The sequence below is a fragment of the Capsicum annuum genome, chromosome 1, assembly GCF_002878395.1.
Source record: "Capsicum annuum cultivar UCD-10X-F1 chromosome 1, UCD10Xv1.1, whole genome shotgun sequence".
Taxonomy (NCBI): domain Eukaryota; kingdom Viridiplantae; phylum Streptophyta; class Magnoliopsida; order Solanales; family Solanaceae; genus Capsicum; species Capsicum annuum.
The window spans coordinates 40,697,710-40,706,572 of record NC_061111.1 but is presented as its reverse complement, the minus strand read 5'-3'; positions in this window follow the sequence as shown (position 1 = coordinate 40,706,572).

The following is an 8,863-nucleotide window of genomic DNA, read 5'->3' as shown; positions in this document are numbered from 1 at the left end:
TTATATTAGGTAAACATTTGGATCAAAGTGTAAATTTAAAAACTTGTGGGCTATTCTCAAACTTACCCAACTTTCTTAATCCATAATAAAGTAATTGTCACTTACACTCAATTATTAAGACTTGAGTCACCTACACCTCATTTTCAAACTCTTTTGTCACTTTTAGCTCAAATCCCCCACTTACCACCTTACGTATATCACCCAATAGAAAAATCTCAAAATAATCTACAATTTAATGTTATTATTCTATTTTAAATTAATATCATTTAATTGAATTTCAGACGCTGCATTTAGTTGGCAGTTATTCAATCAAAAAATATAATAAAATTTTATTTCAAGTTATTTTTTGATAATAAAATTTTAAAATACTCTCAAATTGTATATGAAAAGACCTCCCTCGTTAATACACTACTTGAAAATAATTTGAAAGAAAATTTTAAAAAACATATAGTCATTTCATATATGTAGCATGAGAAGTATCATTATGTAGGAGTATACTACGTTTATGATGAAACTTAGTTTGATACTTTTTCTATTTCACTAAATATTCAATGTTACATAAATTCAAAATACATGAATATATAATTAAGAACTCTTTCAATAAACAAAGAAACGAAACGAGAGAAAAATATGAAAAGTAAATAATTTCTATTACAAAGGACTAAAAAATTTAAAATAATTGAAAATACTAGAGAAGTATAGCTATATATTCTAAATTAATAAGAAATTATGTTACAAATAATATTTTAGGATAATTTGATCAATTTTTTAAATTTAGTGGTGAACAATCTTTTTAAAAATAAAATAAATAGTTTAAAATCTATATAATAATACTATAAATCGGGTTAAAAAAATTAATTTACTGGGAATTATCATGTAAAGTGTCAAATTTGATAGGTAATATTACAAAGTGATTGAGAATTCTGTGATATTACTAAGATCTCAAAAAAAAATGTGCATATATATATGAAATTTGTCTCTTTTTTGTCATAACACAAAAAACATTTATATTTTTTTCATTTTAAAAGGTCTAAAGATGTTTAATTGACAGTAAATCATGAAATATATTAAACAAAAAATATTGGGTCGTGCATAGCACGGGGTAAATCATCTAGTATTTATTATTATTATTATTATTATTATTATTATTATTATTATTATTATTATCAATATGTATGTTTGTATGCATGTATTTCTACTACATAGAAAGGAGAGTTGAGGACGACCAAGGGTAAATTTGTAATTATAATCATTATCAAGGACAAAAGGTCTTTAACTTGAAAATATCTCTTTCTTCACTCTTTTTTTCAAGCTTATTGATATAAAATAAAAATACCTTAAAAACATGTTATTTGTATACCGTTATACATCTTAACGCATACATTATAAACATTATATTTTTACCTAGGTTATTATGTTCTGTGATCTTCTCTATTAGTTTAACTTTCTTATTTATCCTTTGAAATATCAAGACATTAGTTTTTTCCCAAATTGATCCCTACTACTCCAAGAATATAAATATTCTTAATTTTTTATTTGAACAAATTCCTACATTAAACATAGATATTATAGAATAATGAGTTCAAGAACGACCAAGGGTAAAATCATCTTTTCAGCATTCATTAAACTCACTTAAAAAATATTCTCTCTTCTCCAAAATATTTCTAGAAACATCCACCAATTTTCAAAACAAAAAAATCTTTAACTTTCTTTTAGTGCCATGATCATTGGTATATACAAGAGAGAATTTGACATTTTGGTAGTCCTCATATCAATTTTTTTGTCAATTTTATCTGTAATTTAAATTTTAATTACTCTACAAATTTGTATCCACTCTGATAAATTTGAACAATTATTTGAACTAATTAAATGCTACAAAAGTGATGAATCATGAAAATTGATAGTGACACCACAAAACTATTTATACAATCAAATTCAAAATTGATCCAGGGGTTTATTGTCTTTCTATTTTGTAGAAATGTTTATTAATTTTACTTCCAAATTTTATTTTCCAAACAAATTTATCATGAACAAGTAATTAAAGTATCTTGACTTTCTCTTTCTAACTTAGTACATGCTTAATCATTAAATAAAAAATTATTTTTTATATATAGCTAAAAATATTTGAAAAATTAATTTATTTTAAAAATAGAATTTAACTGTTCAAATATTAATGATACTAACAACAACAACAAACCCAGTATATTCCCACCTAGCGGGGTTTGGGGAGGGTAGAATATACGCAGTCCATACCACTACCTCTAAAGAAGTAGAGAGGCTATTTCCGATAGACCCCCGGCTCAAGACACAGGACAATAAACCAGAACTTCCAAAGCAAGAAACGTGATAAAACTAACATAGATACGACAACCACACAAATAAAGTACACTACCAAACAAAAGACACCAAACAAAACCTAACTATTGACTACGATTCAAACACCCACCTTATCCCTCTATCCTAGTGTTCTTCCTCCAAACCTTCATATCCATGGTCATGTCCTCGGTGAGCTGTAACTGCTCCATGTCACGTCTAATCACTTCTCTCCAGTATTTTTTTGGTCTATCCCTTTCCCGTTTGAAACCATCTAATGTCAGCCTCTCACATCTATGAACTGGGGCATTCGTTCCCCTCCTCATCACATGACCAAACCAACTCAACCTCACTTCCTGCATTTTATCCTCCACCGATACTATAATAACCCAGGAAATTTTTGTTGAATGCGTAAACGTGTTGGGTTCTATCTTCTAGAATGAATTATAAATTTTTCCGTGTGGAATGTCTTAGATTATGACCCACCATTACGTAGAGTATCGAATAAGATTTCCAACGATATGTGGATCATCCAAAACAGACACCCGAGCAACGAGTTATGAACATTCCGATCGAACCATGAATAGTAGTGAACAGTAAAACGTGCAGGAAAAAGTACTGAGGCCTGGCGTAGTTTTGGTCCAACTTTAAACGATCATAACTCCTTGTACATAATGATCTTGGTGATCTACTATATATTAACGGAAAGCTCTGCGAGTCCTCTTTCTAATGAAATTGGTTTCATCCAATTTGTGTATCGGAGCAAAAAGTTATGGTCAATCTACTTCATCCTATCAAAAGCGAATTTTTGGGTCAACTTCAAACGATCATAACTCCTCGTACATAATGATCTGGGTTAGATACTATATATCAACGGAAAGATATGAGAGTCCTCTTTCTAATGAAATTAGTTTCATTCAATTTGGATATCGGAGGAAAACGTTATGGTTGATCTACTTCAAACTATCAAAACAGTCCACCAAAGGAAAGATTTGAGAATTATTTGATTTTTAGGGGCGTTTTGGTCATTCCCCCTCACCCAAAATCCGTCCAAACCCTATATTAAAGCCTATTAGAAGCATTATATGTTATATTTCATCAAATTCCCTCAAAAAGAAAACCCTAAGCTCCTACATCCAACTTCAAGAACCTCCAAAGTTCACCATTAATTCTGCAAATTTATTCAAGATTTCAAGTTCCTAGTTCAAGAACTTCAAGAACCTCCAAAGTTCACCATTAATTTTGCAAATTTATTCAAGATTCCAAGTTCCTAGTTCAAGAACTCCAAGAACCATCATTCAAAGGCACGATTAACATCTCAAAAATGAGTATCGATCTAAAGTTCATCATTCAAGGTATGTGGGGTTTTTCAACAAGAACTCTCTTTCGTTCTTATGCCCAAAAGTAATTTTCTTTACAAAGGCATGATTTTTATTTGATTTTTACGAATTTGAAGCATGAACCCATATCTTATGATCATTATTATGAAATCTTCATGTTTATGATTTTGAAAGATGAATTTACATGTGTGGAGATATAAAGCATGAATCTTGAACGATATTTATCATGATTTTCATATTTGGGTCGTGAATCCCCATTGGAAATTGTGTTTTTTTTTAGAAAGTGTGTGTTATAAGCACGTTGATGTTGAATATTTGAGATATTTTAAATGATTTGACCTTTTGGTCATAATGGAGTTGTTTTGAACTCGAGTGTGAAAGAAATTCACAACGTGGTTGATTTTGATAGATGGGAAGCATAATGGCTCTCGAAGTATATTTATATATTACTGAAATTGTTTTGTTGTGGATTGTCTTTGAAATGATCTGAGCTAAGTCTGAGAGAAATCTTTAGCACCGAGTGGGAGGTAAAAGCGACCTTGCTTTCCTAGAACTACGTGCCCCCGTAAGAGTGAGCCTGAGGCTGATTTATATAGTGATCACTAGTTTGTGTGGATTTGATATCGATAGTCCTACTCCGATGGCAAGGATAGGATAGATCTCCCCAACGTGGGTTGTACGTTGGACTCCATGTAGCTCACATGGTTTATGTCGGTTATAGGATCTCCCAGTGTGTGTGCGTTTCCTTGTGTCTATGGTGAATGGTGAAGTGATTTGAAAGTGGAATTGTGAAAGTTATTCTTTCGAAAGATTTAAATGATATTTACATTATGAGAATTGATATTCTTGATGAACTGAAAGTGATTGACAAATTATATGATGACTCACATGTGTTATTGTACTTATTTCATCCTCTCATGATTATGATGATTTTCTTCGGGCTATATGAGTCTTTCATACATCCTGCATATTTCTTATAAATATTTATGATGATGATGTTTATAAAACTGCATACATCCCCATATACTTAGTTCCTTTCCATGGTACTGACCCACATCTTTGGATGTGGGCTGCATTTTCTCGGAATGTAGGTTCAGGTGCTCAGTTCCAGGTTCGACAGCGATTCTTAGGGCACGCTGTTCTACATCCGCTATCGTGGTGAGTCCTCATGTTCCGAGGACGTGATGTCTGATGTTGGTTTCACGGAATTGTTTACATTTGATAACTGAGTATGAGTCAGTTGGGGCATGTCTCAATGGCTCGCTGGTTTTATTGATTCTCTTAGAGGCTTGTCAGACTAGTATAGATGTTGGAAGTTGACTAATAAGTCGTATTTTGCTATCTTTCTAAAATTCTTTTATTCTTGGATGATGATTACTCTGTTGATATTTGAGGATTATTTATGGAAACCCCGTTGATATGTGTTGAACTGAATGAAAATGGCTCAAAGGGTTAGCTTGGGGCTACTCGTAGCCTCAAGCACCGTGTGACGCTCCGGGACCCATTTTTCGAGGCGTTACAGATACCACTCCCGCCTTCTCCCGAATAATCTCATTCCTAACCTTGTCCGCCCTTGTAAGACCACACATCCAACGCAACATCCTCATTTCCACCACCTTCAACTTTTGGATATGAGAATTCTTAACTGGCCAACACTTCGCTCCATACAACATAACCGGCTGGACCGCAACTCTATAGAATTTGCCTTTAAGCTTGGGAGGTACCTTCTTATCACATAAAATTCCCGAAGCGAGCCTCCATTTTATCCAACCTGCCCTAATACGGTGAGATACATCCTCATCTATCTCTCCATTCCCCTAGATCGTAGACCCAAGATACTTAAAACTATCACTTTTACAGACTGCCTGAGATTCCAACTTCACTACCACCTCCTCCTCTTGCCTCGAGTCACTAAACTTGCACTCCAAATACTCCGTCTTAGTCCTACTCAATCTGAAACCTTTAGACTCCAGGGTTTGCCTCTAAACCTCCAGTTTATCGCAAACACCTTACCGCGACTCCTCAATCAAAACTACATCATCCGGAAAAAACATACACCAAGGCATCTCGCCTTGTATACTCCGCGTCAACACATCCATCACCACAACAAATAAAAATGGACTAAGAGTTGATCCCTGGTGCAACCCTGTCAAGACCGAAAAATGCTTAGAATCTCCTCCCACCGTCCTTACTCAAGTCTTCGCCCCCTCATACATATCCTTAATCACTCTGATGTATGCCACAGGAACCCCCCTCGCCTCCAAGCATCTCCAAAAAACCTCCCTAGGGACCTTGTCATACGCCTTTTCCAAGTCAATAAACACCATATGAAAGTCCTTCTTCCTCTCTCTATACTGCTCTACCAGTCTACGCACTAGGTGAATTGCCTCAGTCGTCGAGCGACCAGGCATAAAACCAAATTGATTCTCCGAAATAGGCACAATCTTCCTCAACCTCCACTCCACCACCCTCTCCCAAATCTTCATCGTGTGACTCAACAACTTAATACCCCAGTAGTTGTTGCAACTCTGAATGTCACCCTTGTTCTTATATAATGGGATCATCGTGATATTAATGATACTAAATAATGTAAAATGAGAGTAATTCTTTTTCACATTCTTTGATGATGAATTTTTTAACAAAAAATGGGATTATCAACATTTTATAGAATTTAGGACAAAATAAGTAATTTAACATGAAATATTAAAGCTTCATACACGTTTAAGAAATATCAATATAAATTTTTTAACATGTATTTTTTAGAAAAAGATACTACTAAAGTTAAAAAAAAACTAGTAACTTTCAATTTCTTTTGTATGATTTAATATGAAGGAAAATAATTAAGCTAAATAAGATGAAGGGTATTTTGCAAACAATCTATTTATTCTTAGGAAGAATGCAACGTATACTATTTTTAGTACCATAAACCAAACAACCACTAAAAAATAATAACAGGATAACTAATTCGAGGACAACTAATCCAAGTATAACTAACCCAACATAACTAATTTCATCATAACTTGTTTTCAACCAAACGACCCTTAAGTGTGTAAAACATTTTTTTCCGAATTTGTTTTCTGTTCTCTTTAGATTTTCTATTTCCATGGTTGAATTTCATTCCGGGCCATTTTTGCATTGAATCAGAATTGATTGGAAACAACTCTATCTCATATCCAAGGTAGATGTAAGGTCTGCGTACACTCTATACTCTCAGATCCTACTTTGTGGGACTATATTGGTATATTATTGTTGTTGTTGTTGTAGCTGAATATCATGAATGTTGAATGAAAGATCAAAAAAAAATCTACTATATAGAAATGTGAGTTAAGGGACGACCAAGGATATTAATATAATTTTTTTTACTATATAGAAATGTGAGGTTGGGTATTAATGTAATTTAATAGCTAGATAGTACAATTATAGTATCTCAAATAAAGAATTTCATTGGTCATTTCTTTCTTTCTAGCTTATGTGTTCTCCATTTATTTGTCGTTGTGTGGCTAATAACGATTTTTCTTATTTTAAATGTCAATTTATTCAACTATATTATGTACAAAGTACTACTTCAAATAAATTTAAATTTATACAAAGATATTATCTCTTGCAATCATATGTATTTTCAACCAAGGATGGAATTAAATAAGGCTATTGGGTTTATTCGAATTCTCTTCCACAAAATATTAGATTGTTTACATAGAACTAAAAGTATTTTTATTTTTATATGGTAGATGTTGAGTTTTTTTACTGCTTCATATGTTTACTTTTTTATATCTCAAAAATTTTAAGTAAAAATAGTGACTCCGCGACTACTTTCAATGCTCCATTTCTAAATATTATTAGTTTTTAGCCCAATAAACACTGTCACACATGAAATTCTACAAGCAAATTTATAAAAATTATGCAGAATTAATTATGTAAATCATATCTTAAAAACATATAATACAGTAATTTAGTTTTCTTACTTGCAATTTAGTAGGCTAAAATTTATAATTGTTAACCTATTTTAAGATATTTATTTTTGTTAATTATCAAATAAATATGTCAAAAAAATTATCGTTAAATCAAATAAATCTTTAATATATTGACATTTATAATTTTAATTTATTTTCTTGTATAATTTCAAATAAAGTCAAAAGTAGAAAAATATTTAAAAATAGTTGTTTAACTCAAGAGAATATGTTAGGTCTGAAATAAAAATAAGCATTAGAGTATATTGTATTTTAAGGTTAAATAAGTTGTAATTTATAGATTTTATAAAATAAAAAGTATAAATTGTGATCACTATTATCATTTTTTATTATATTTAATTAAAATAATTAGTAATTAATTAAATATATTTAAAGTTGTAATATTGGGTCCGTAAAAGAGCACTTAATTATCTAGTGTATGTAGAAAGGTGAGTTAGAGGACAACCAAGGCCAATATAGTCATTTCACGCTATTACTCAACACAATTCTAGAAATCTCGGCTCTTTGCTCTCTTTCACCATTTCTTGATATTTAATGATTTCTATATAAATTTATTAACAATATAAGTAGAATAATTTTATAAATTTATTACAAAATCTAATGCTAACTTTTATGATATTATATATTACATGTATTAAGTATATATGTATATTTAAGTTTTATTTATCTCTTATTCTTAATTGTCTATATAGATAAACGAGTTTTATCATTAATTATTATTTTTAAATTATAATTTAATAACAATATAAATGAATGATCTTTTACGAATTTATTATAAAATATACCTCTATTTTTTATTAATTATTTTTATTACTTATATCAAAATATATCTATAAAACTATCCCTTTCGGTGATTTTTACTTGTATAAATAGATACTAAAATTTTATTATTATTAATAAAAAAAATTTAACTATGTTCATTCATTTTATTATTAAACGTCAATAATGTATGCACTTAAGTTACTATTTCTCACTTTTCTTTTTTGTCTAACTAATAATGCTTATTTTTTTCTGTAGAGATTTATTATATAAATTTATTTAAAAAAAATCATGATTTGAAGAAGTAAAAACGAAAAAGACTGGCAGTGTAAGGAAAAATAGACATTTTTTAAAGTTATGATAAAAGAGAGAAAATGTGAGAAAATGTTAATTTTTAAATTAACTATGAGAATATAAATAATTTTTGAGCAATTTGCACAAATTTTATAACTGTAGAAGCTAATTACTTTCTCTCTCACAACT